The sequence below is a fragment of the Hoplias malabaricus genome, chromosome 2 (assembly GCF_029633855.1).
Source record: "Hoplias malabaricus isolate fHopMal1 chromosome 2, fHopMal1.hap1, whole genome shotgun sequence".
NCBI lineage: Eukaryota > Metazoa > Chordata > Actinopteri > Characiformes > Erythrinidae > Hoplias > Hoplias malabaricus.
In genome coordinates, this window is record NC_089801.1 from 62135459 (window position 1) to 62147524 (window position 12066).

Below are 12066 nucleotides of genomic sequence, written 5' to 3' on the forward strand. Positions count from 1 at the left end.
AATGGAGATATGTTTTGAATTGGACAACGACTATATACTTTCTGCCATTCTTTTGGGATAGAAAAAGATGAAGAAGAATCGCCTTTATTAATCTCCTTAAGGGAAATTCTCTGCATTTAACCCCTCCATGGTTGTGCACACTCAAAACAGAAGCTTTAAGATAACTGATAATTAGGTGAGACTGTTCAACTGTGTGGATGTGTTGAAAGAAATTAAACTCACCAAATCTCTTCAAACATACCTGGCATTCCTGTTGCAGCATTTCTGGAATGAGATCTGTAAAGACAGTCAAGCTGATTCTAAGACAACTGTCCTAATTTTTTTTTTTATATACTGTACAAAACTACATAGACTTTTACATACTGTGTGGTTTTAGGCACCAGATATGGGATCTAAAAAGCAATTTATCTGAGCAGTAAGTGTTAGTGCTAAAAACAAACAAACAACACCTGATATTAAAATAAAATGAAGTCACGTTATTCCAGTGAGATATTGTGTGTGAATGTGTTGGTTTAAACTTGTCCAATGCTCATGTCGTGGAGTCTGTATTATTTGAGGCTATCATCCAGTACCTGGTTGTAGCAGTTAATAAATAATGGTTTTAAATAATGTGTGCTGTTGATTTAACAAGTTCATGCAAATCAAGGAGAATCTGAACAAAACATTGTTCTTCAAACTCTCTCACCTACTACTTTATAGAAAAAAAAATACTTGAATAATTCTTATTTGATTTATATTAAGTTTTTGTATTTACTGTGATTATATATAACTTTATAAAAGCACCATGCTTACTGAGAAGCATTAGTTTTAAATATATATTATAATCTTAGGTGCCTAAGACTTTTTCACAGTACTGTAGATGACTGATTTATTATTGCCAGTGATAGGTCCAGTTTTGGTCAATATTTCCAGGGTTTCAAATTTTCTGCTGTGTTGTGTGTGACTATCACCTGCACAGGTAAAAGATTCCCCAGTACTCAGGTAGCCAACAGGTGCAGAAAGATCAGAGTCACACAAACAGCTGCCAGAAGAATTATCACAGTAAACATTTGGCCCACAAGAAGATGCATTGCAGGAGAAATGGTCTGTGGAAAAGAGAAAACGTTTCTCACAATCATCTAGCGGCACAAGCTTGGACATAGGGCTATAGGAAAGAAGTGCAATTGGAATTGGACATTCACATATTGTGGAGGTTGTTTAAACTTACAAAACTAACTTTATAAAGGTAATGTAATGTTACATGGACCAGGGTAATGAGACTGAACCAGAGTAATGAGTCTGAAACAATCTTTATTGATCCCTGAAAAGGGCACAGGAAAAATGGAAGGAAAAAGAACAGCAGTTTGGGCGTGGTGTGTAGCACGATCCAGGGGCACCACACACTTGACGACCCTCCCTCTTTGAGACAGTGAACCCAAACAAAACCCTACAACTCATTTTACTACACACAAAAAAACACACAGCAACATTAAACCCCCCAGATAACACCTTAAACAACCTAATAGGCGGCCACATTCACAAACATCCGCGTTGCCACAATATTTTAACAGAAATAATAGAACCCAACATTTTTCTCTGTTGCATGTAAATATTTTTAAAAGTTCAAAATGTACAATGCATGCAGTGTATATGACCTAGATCTGGACACTGAGCTGGAAAAATTCCAGTGAATTCATTGTTCCTTTGTTGTCACACAACACATTTGCATATTTGCCCCGGTTGGATTTTAACCGTTCCAAAGAACTGTGGTTATTTACATTTGTCAGCACTAAACACGCTCCTAAACACTAGTTTATCTATCATTGGAAGATGGAAATTTTTTTCCAATAAGCAGTCATGGTTCTTTGGATTCTAAAAAACAATACAAACCCACAAAAACATGGTTTCAGTTCATTCTGAGTTGATATATCAAGCAAATTATTAACTTCCATTTGTTCAGTGGCAGCAGGTATCATCTACATCTTTATGGTGGGCCAAGCTGGAGGGACCCCCCAGAAGCTGATATTTTGGTGACAAAAAATATTTATCTTATAGAGTGCAGTTATTACAGCTGTTAATGTTCATTGTTTTACTCAAGTTAGTGTTGACTTTCTGTCGAGTCAATGCAGAAGTTTAACTTGGCCTTTACTCAGAATAATAGCATAGGGCATAACCTCCACCTTGCACACGTTTATAAAGCTATAAAGACAGTTTGGAAATTTTTCATCTGTAATATAACCAAGTTGTTTAAGCCAACTCACTTGTAACATAAATTCCATTGAATGGAATCAGATAGTAGAGCACCAGTCCTTCACCACAGTCCAGACTCTCAGGCTGATGGTTGTAAACACTGGCATATCTTTCACAGTCATAAGGGAAGGATTCATTAAAAAGCAGTGCACAGGCAAGACGGTCTCCTCCAATACCAATGAAGCTGTACCACCATGGTTGCAAATTTATGTCATTTATTGACCATCTAGTGAAAGAGGTGATGTAAAACCCACTGTTCCTCCATGGGTCAGACAAAGTGTTGTGATTCAGACAAATATCTGAAAAAACAGATTTAGATAGGAATGGTTGATGTGTATTCACTTGACAATACTTAAAATATTCAGTTAAATATTCTGTTAAAGAGTCAGATCATTCATCATGCTTTTAATTTCCAGTCAAAATGGATATTAAGTACAAGGTATTTATTTTTCAAAAAAGCAGAAAGCATAATATCTGGGCCTGGATATTGTCCCAGACTTCCAAAAGTCAGCCTTTGATGTTGGTTGCAATTTTTACTTTTCACAATCTAGCATAAAGTAAAGATTGTGTGTTCTGGGTTGTGTGTCCGTTGATTTGAACACCAGCAAATTTAGTATGATTTACAAATGTTTTTATACTTTTGCAACTATTTGCTTTTTCAGGATGCTCTCTGGCAGCTCTACATCCTTTCAGACACACAATGTAGTAGCTCTTCTCACAACTGAAGCATTGAACACAAACAGCTGTGAATGTGTTCAGCTCTGAAGTAAGAGTGAACCTTTTTTTTCTTGTCTAAAAAAATGAAATCTTTAAAAGTCTCTCCAGTTTGTTTGCGCTGGAAACCAACCGTTCTACACCATGTTCCAAATTATTATGCAGATTGGATTTATGTATCATAAAAATGTTTGTTTTTCCATTAACCTTGTGGATGGTATTGTGTCTCTGGGCTCTTTGAATCACCGAAATTAACCTCAGACACCTGTGATAATTAGTTTGCCAGGTGAGCCCAATTAAAGGAAAACTACTTAAGAAGGATGGTTCATACTGTTAAGCAGACTACAGGTTTCACACAATGTGGGAAAGAGAAAGGATCTCTCTGCTGCCAAAAAGTGTCAAATAGTGCAGTGCCTTGGATAAGGTATGAAAACATTAGGTGTTTTACAAAAACTGAAGCATGATCATCGCCCTGTGAACAGATATGTGGCTGATTCAGGGCACAGATGGGTACAGAGCAGCTGCTAAAGCCTCTGGAGTCCCATGAACCTCAAGGTGTAGGATCCTCCAGAGGCTTGCAGTTGTGCGTAAGCCTACTATTTGGCCACCCCTAACCAGTGCTCAAAAGCAGAAACGGTCGCAGTGAGCCCAGACATACATGAAGACTAATTTTCAAACATTCTTGTTCACTGATGAATTCCGGGCAACCCTGGATGGTTAAGACAGTGGATAGGTGAAGAAACTGGAGTTTCCAAACTGGAGATAATAAAATATTTAAAATAATATTCATTCATTGTCTGTAACCCTTATCCAGTTAAGGGTCGTGGTGAGTCACTGGAATCACTTGACACAAGGTGAGAACACACCGTGGAGTGGGCGCCAGTTCCTCACAGGGTGACGCACACTCACATCTACAGACACTTTTGAGTCACCAATCCACCTACCAATGTTTTTTTTTTTTTTGTGGACCGTGGGAGGAAACACTTTTAGCGTTGTACCAGTTCTTGCTTGATTTTTAAGGTTTTAATTTGTATTAACTGAAAAGTACACAGTGGCACAGCAGGTAGTGTTACAGTCACAAAGCTCCAGGGTCCTGGAGGTTGGGTTTAAGTCCCACTCCAGGTGACTGGCTGTGAGGAGTTGGTGTGGCCACCATCCAACCCTATTGAGACCCTTTAGAGTATCCTCAAGCAAAAGATCTATGAGGGTGGGATGCAGTTCACATCAGAACAGCAGCTCTAGGAAGCTATTCTGACATCCTGCAAAGAAATTCAAGCAGCAACTCTCCAAAAACTCAAGTTCAATGGATGCAAGAGTTGTTAACATGTAACTTGGCCTGTTAAGATGTTTTGATTATAGTAAATGTGGCCATTTAATGATGCAAATTTAGTAAATGAGCATTTGCAGTTCTTTACAACCTATAAAATGTTTTCAAACTTTGTTGTGCATAATAATTTGGAATAGTGCATTCTGAGTTTTATATTTTTGGAAAACAATGCTGTTATCTTTGGGAGGTTTGTTCAGTAAAATTAGATTTATACTCTTAACAATTCATGACTTAAAAATCATAACCATATGCATTGACCATTTAGGAGATAAATATAACTTACACACTAATTTGAAACACGGTGTAATGTGTTTACAAAACCCTGGTGTCAGTAAATGGTTAAAAACCATAACACAACTCAGTCAAGATGTGAAGATTATGACCATAAACAAACCAGAGAGAACTGTCATTCCACACAATCATAGATTTCCCTTTTATGAGCTGTTTATCTGATGCTAACACTTTTTGTGTTGTACCAGTTCTTGCTTGATTTTTAAGGTTTTAATTTATATTAATTGCACAGTACACGGTGGCGCAGCAGATAGTGTTGCAGTCACAGAGCTCCAGGGACCTGGAGGCTGTGGGTTCAAGTCCCACTCTGGGAGACTGTCCATGAGGAGTTGGTGTGTTCTCCCTGTGTCTGCGTGGGTTTCTTCCGGGTGCTCCAGCTTCCTCCCACAGTCCAAAAAAAAAAAAAAAAAACACATTGGTAGGTAGGTGGATTGGTGACTCAAAAGTGTCTGTAGGTGTGAGTGTGCGTCACCATGCGAGGAACTGGCGCCCCCTCCAGGGTGTGTTTTCACCTTGTGTCCAGTGATTCCAGTGACTCTTCACGACCCTGGATAAGGGTTACAGACAATGAAAGAATGTTATTTCAATATTTTATTATCTCTAGTTTGGAAACTCCAGTTTCTTCACCTATCCACTAGATGTCCTCTTTCCTTAAGCAAGTAAGTTATTAATATACTGAAATATATACCGATGATTTAATAGATGTTATTTAATTACTACTTTGACTGGAAATTAATTTGTTTGATTGTTTTCATATTTTACACAACACCCCAGTCAACACACCCATGTGTTAAATGTTGCTGTCACACAACAGTGCCCTCCAGAGTCATTGGTGGACCTGGTTAAACATAAGGCTCATATGAGCAGCCCACCAGAAAACACAAAACCTCTCTGCTTTAAGAAAACCCACTATGGACCCATGTGGACCCATATATACAGAGTTTCTGGTGTTTTACTGGCATGCTCACAAATTTGAAGTACAGGCAGCACACCTACAGTCATGTGAAATAGTTAGGAAACCCCATGAAAACCTTTGTCTTTTTGAACATATTTAAACATATGGACATTTGAGCTTCATTTGAACAGTACTGAGAGTTGGTGCTTATAACTAAACAAATAAAACTAATTATAAATGTAAGTTGAAAAATGTAATGAACAAAAATGTACATTTCTTTTCAGGAAAAGCTTAGGACACCCTATGCCCTAATCACTGCAATTTCCCTCTTTGGCTGAAATGAACTCAATTAGATGTTTCCTGTAACCATCTACCAGTCTCCAGCATCAAAGGGAGAGCTTTTCCCACTCCTCCATGCAGAATTCTTTCAGCTGGGTGAAAACTTGAGGGTTTCTTGAATGCACAGATCATCCCAGAGCATCACAATAGAATTAAAATCTGGGATTTGATTTGGCCATTCCAGAATTCTCCATTTCTTACTTTTGAGCCTGGAAGGTTCATGGTCATGTTGCATAGTTCATGTCCACTTCAGCTTCAGTTTTTGGACATATTCAGTCTCACATTCTCTTCAAGCCCCCTCTGGTACAGTGAAGAAAAATGTGTCCGTAGGTGTGTGAGTGAAAGTGTGTGTGTGTGTGTCTGTGTTGCCCTGTGAAGGACTGGCGCCCCCTCCAGGGTGTATTCCTGCCTTGCGCCCAATGATTCCAGGCAGGCTATGGAACCCCACGTCCCTGAACTGGATAAGCGGTTACAGATAATGAATGAATGAATGGATTCATCTGTCCAAAGCACATTTTTCAAGAAGTCCTGGGTTTTTTTTTTTAATTTGTGCATTCTTTTCCTGATGTACCTTGACATCAGCTGTGGCAAGAGCTACTTGTAAGTCCCATTAAGACATTTTAGGATTGTTGGAGACTTTATGCATCTTGTGGTCTGCTCTTGGACTGAACTTGTTAGGTTGGCCTAGCTTGGCCTTATTGGCAGTTGGTTTAAATATTCTTCACTTGTAAATTATTTTTTGGGACAGTGGAATGGCTGATTTCTAACTGTTTTGGGATCTTTGTGTATCCCTTCCCAGACTCATATACATCTATAACCTTCTTTCTGAGGGCCTCAGAGATGTCTTTAAATCTCGGCATTGGTGATACCACTCACTTCAACAATCAAGGGCAAATCAAACTAATGTCTGAGGTTTAAATAAGAGCCTCCTCCATAATTTCTTCAGTCTAATCATTTGCTCCTTATTCTAAATATAGACATTTTAAACAGTAATAAATGTAGGGGTGTCCTAACATTTTCCTCAAAAGAAATGTACATTTTAGTTCATTACATTTTAGAAATTGTTTTTATGTAATTTCTTCAGTTTTATTTGTTTAGTTATATAAGTTCTATCTCCTATAACTTATAGTATATCTTATGTAATGCTGTTCAGATGAAGTTCATATGTCCATATGTTTAAAAATGTTGAAAAAGGCAAAATACTGAACCCATGCCTTTCTTGAACAGATCTGATCCATGTTCAACACATGGGCACCACAAAGGTGTGCTGAGTGGTACACTTAAAAAAAAGATACAATAAATAGTACCATAACCCAGGCATTCTCCCCATTGTTCATCTCTGGTGTAGTTATCAGTTGTGCTGCACCATAAGGTAAAGTAATCAATATTGGTACATTCCGAGTAAAAAATTCCATTGTAGAAAAATGGAAAAACACAAGGCGCTCCTTCAGCATTTCCAAAAACCGTGACATTGTCTGAACAGATCCAAAATGTTGCATTACATACTGACAGCAGTGTAAGTAATAAGTAAAAATGTACAAAGCAGTCAGATTCTTTTAAAATATATAAAACATTTTGAAAAGTTTTCTTTGCTTTATTTTGAGCAAAACTTACTTGGTCCTTTGAACCAGAAATGAAATCTGTCTCAGAATAATTTAGGAGTTTGTCAAATCATGGTTGATAATTTACTTACAGTAAAGTGGAGTAACACCAGATGGAACTACAGTTAGTACAAGGACAGTGAACCCTGGTAGAAAAAAAAATAAATGAGGGTAATGTGAAAAAAGCACAACAAATAAAACCCCAATAAATACTTATATATCAGTGCAACTCGATAATTAACACTACTGCTATTACTACTACTACTACTACTAATAATAATAATAATAATAATAATAATATAATGTTACATATAGAGCACTTTTAATGTACAAATCATCTTAATCTGCTTTACAATTGAGGAATACAATTATGAGATAAAAACAAAGGCAATAAAAATTAAATGATTAATATAGTATAGTAATAAAAATGATTAACTGAAATAAAATCACAACATTTAAAATGAGCAGTGTTGTAAATAATGACTTGGTTATCATAAATAAGTAGACATTTTGAACTTAAACAGAAGGAATGAACGATAAACGATAAAAAATAAGAATCATTAAAATAAGACAAAGCATATAAAATGTCTGCAGTAGTTTAATTAAGAACTTGATTTAAAAGATACATATTTAAATGTTTGTTAAACGAGTGTACTGAGGTTGACTGCTTCTAGAATCATTAAAGCTGGAAGAAATCATGTTTTTTTTTTTTTTTTTTTTTTTTTTTTTTTGTAATTTACATTGGAAATCTGGAGAAGGCCAGAATCTGTTGATCTATGATTGCAGATAATTATGCCTTGTTGATGCTCTCTAGTTAGAGACTGGTTAGGCTGGTGTTATTGATGACATGTCAAACATCACATATAACATCACATATCCTTTAACAAGGTAATAGTTTAATACAGTGTTCCTCTATATTTTGAATATTTACAGAAAAGGCCCTCAGAAATTGCCCCAAATTACCTGCTGTTTCCTAAAATAATCAAGTTACTCACTTGTAAAGAGGTACATCTTGTTTTCATTCATTTCTTTGATTCCATGTGTTGATGCTGTGTCCACAGAGAAGAGGTGAGGGTTTGAATGTGTAAAGACTATGGCTGTATTTTAATATCTGTCAACCTTTGAACTAATTTGCATTTTAGGGCTGACACTTGCCCGGAGGCACTGGAACAGTTTTCACCTGAAAAATGTACATTACATATTGTTTCAGCACACACACAATTTAAATTGTTACTGTTACTTATGTGCAGTTGAAATATGTGAATTTATAAATTCTGCAGGGGTGATCTAGTGGCACTACAGGGGTTTGAGCCACATAGCTCCTGGGTCTTGGGATTCTGGGTCTATATGGGTTTACTCTGGGTGCTCCTGTTCCCTCCCACAGTCCAAGCACACATGCTGGTAGCTGGATTGGCTGTGCAATTGTGTTTGTATGTGTTTGTAAATCAATGTTAAAACATCAACGGAGGTTGATACTTCATCACTTTTTCATCCGGAATTAATATTGAAACAACACAGAAAACTAATACTAATCAACTTTCAACATATTAAAAACCTGTTACTGCAGTAAAATATGTTAAATCAACCCTAATTTATGAACAGAAAGGACCATTTTGTAAAAACAGAATAAGAAAAGAACAGTGAAAAGAGACTTGTCAAAAGTGGCAATTTAATCTTTCAGCACAAATCTCAGAAATATCAGTAAATATTAACACAATAATACATAAATATATTTGCCTAAGAATATTTACATATACATTTCTGTTATAATTCTGCATACAAATCTGTTTATGAAATTTATTTTATTTTTAAATTCAAATTTTTCTTGCTACTTTAAAGAGAATGTTCCTGTTTGTAATCAAAACACATGCTGTTTTCTCACCATTTGCTGCCCTCCAATATGTTTGTGCACTGAAAAAACGATCTAATGCCTTTACAAAGCCCTTGTGTCAGTAGGTGGCTAGACATGCTAAGCTTCCTTCTATCTCTGCTCACAGTAGAAAAATGGCAAAAGGCCCCTCAAAAATTGAAAATCACGAAAAGAGATGAGGATATTGCTTTATTCCTGCTCCACAGGTGAGTAATATTGACTATTTTTTGCTGTTTCAGTTGAATTAGTTAGGAACCCACTCTAAACTTAAAGTTACAAATGAGTTCATTTGGTAATTCAAACAGTGAATAAAAACTTACAGACAAGTTAGCCACATACAAACAACAGTCTTTGTCCCCTTAAACATACCATTCCACCTTAAAAAGACACAGAGCTTCTGAATGTAAAAAACAGAGAGAACAGTGTTTTCCCACAACTGTATATGTTCCATATAAAGAGGACAGGGTAGCATGTTGGTGCAGCAGGACCTGGAGGTTGTGGGTTCAAGTCCCGCTCCAGGTGACTGTCTATGAGGAGTGTGGTGTGTTCTCCCTGTGTCTGCGTGGGTTTCCTTCGGGTGCTCCGGCTTCCTCCCACACTCCAAAAACACACGTTGGTAGGTGGAGTGGTGACTCAAAAGTGTCCATAGGTGTGAGTGTGTCACCCTGTGAAGGACTGGCACCTCCTCCAGGGTGTGATTCTGGGTGGTCTCCGGAACCACCCCGACCCTGAACTGGATAAGGGTTACACACAATGAATGAATTAATACATTTAAGAAGGACTTATGGAGAAATATATTTTTTTTATCTGTTAGCTCTCAATGTAAATTTTTTACAGGCTTAATATTATGCTGTCATTTATCCTAAGAAAATGATTTAACAATAAATAACTCTATAGATGCATCCTAAATACCACTGCTAAAATCATAAACATACCACAGCATATGCCATTATGCTGCTGTAAGTTGTAATCATAGTTTATAATCAGTGTCACTTTCTCTCTCTTCACAACAACACACACAGGTCAGTTCATCAAAAGGGTGTTTATTACTTGGGCACGCCTTATCACTCTAGAGTGTTCTGTGTTGGCTGCTTGCCATGAGTTTGTGTGCAAAAGCACTACTCAAAATGGTCCTGGAGGCAGAGCTGCCTTTGAGGCAGAAGGAACGTTACTGGTTACCAGCAGACGGGAATGAATTTGATTGGTTAAAACGGATTGGGGGGAGATTTTCAAATACCATTAAATTCACTGACATATATTGATACTGAAATTTCAAATGACTCTTCTTTAAAAAATCAATAGTGTATCAACATCACATTGCTCTCTGGATGTTTGGTGCAAGGCCATTTAGTGGGACCCAGGTGAGCTGCCTGTATCAGATAAATGTGTGCAGTGCAGTAGTTACACAAACTTGTTCTGGGAGTGCAGAAAGAAAACTGATTGGTTCAGACAGATAACCAATCAAATTGTAGTGGAGGTGCTGCAAATAAGGCAGGACCAAAGGACCAAAATTAGGGGGGAAAAAGAGAAAAAGAATGAAAGAAAGCCTTGTTGAAATGTGCTACTTTGCAGCTCTGCACATGCTCAGACCCAACACTTGATGTTTTCATATGTTTTATGTGATAAATCTGTTTTTCTCTGGTGCACTACACAATCTTAGTTTACTGTTATTATCGAGTGTTCCAAAACTGAACACAGCGAAATTAAACGTAAAAAAACTTTTATCACCGTATTTTTCTTAATTACTTAAATAAAGGGATTTAGGCTGTGCATATCTCCTGCTTATACGTCTGTAGGCAGCATTTTCTGATACACTACATTTATCTCACCTATGTTTTTATTTAAGCAACGGTTTCTATAAAAGTAAACTATGGCAGCACATTTCCACAAGGTAGCACAACTCATCAGAACACTGGTCTAGAAGACTACAGTTGTGCTGCTGAAAAAACTGTAACAAACTTTCACAAAAGGTAAACATTTTTTGATGTATTTATCTTATTTGATAATCTGAGCTTATTTAGTAAACCTCAACTAAGTGAGTGCAAGTTTTTCGTCAAATTTAACAGTAGTTTCAATAAGGTCACCTAGCAGTTTGAAGTGTGTCCCTGAGGTAACATTTCACAGAAAAATACCTTTATTAGCTCGTTTTAGTGGAGAACCAATACGTAAAGCTTGTATATAAGTGCTGTAGGGGCTAACATCACATATACATAAAGAATGTAAAATATATTATATCTAAAAAAAAATATGTAAAACAAAAAAATCATACCCAGTGACAATAGCATTCATTCATTCATTCATTGTCTGTAAGCACTTATCCAGTTCAGGATCGCAGTGGATCTGGAGCCTACACTGAATCACTGGGTGCAAGGCAGGAACACACCATGGAGTGGGGCAGTGACAATATTAATCATAGCAAATATGTGAAAGTGCAGCACAAATATACACAGTGTGAGATTAAACAGAATATTACTGCATTTATTTAATGTTACATATAAACATTTACAAATATATTTCAAATACACTTAAGTTACACTTGGCTTCAGTTACAAATAAGAACATTTTTTTACAATTGTAAATTTAAATGTAATTAATTTAATAAAATAAATATTTTAGATTATTAACTTTACATTTAAATCAACTTTCAAATAGTTTGCAAATAGATAGCGGTGGGGAATAGTCCTGGAAGTCCATACTCAAGGACCTTGATTCATAACCATGTGATGTGCTGAACGATGTTTTAAAACAACAACAAAAAAAACCCTGTCCTGGACTGCAACAATTGATCAGTTCCCCACAT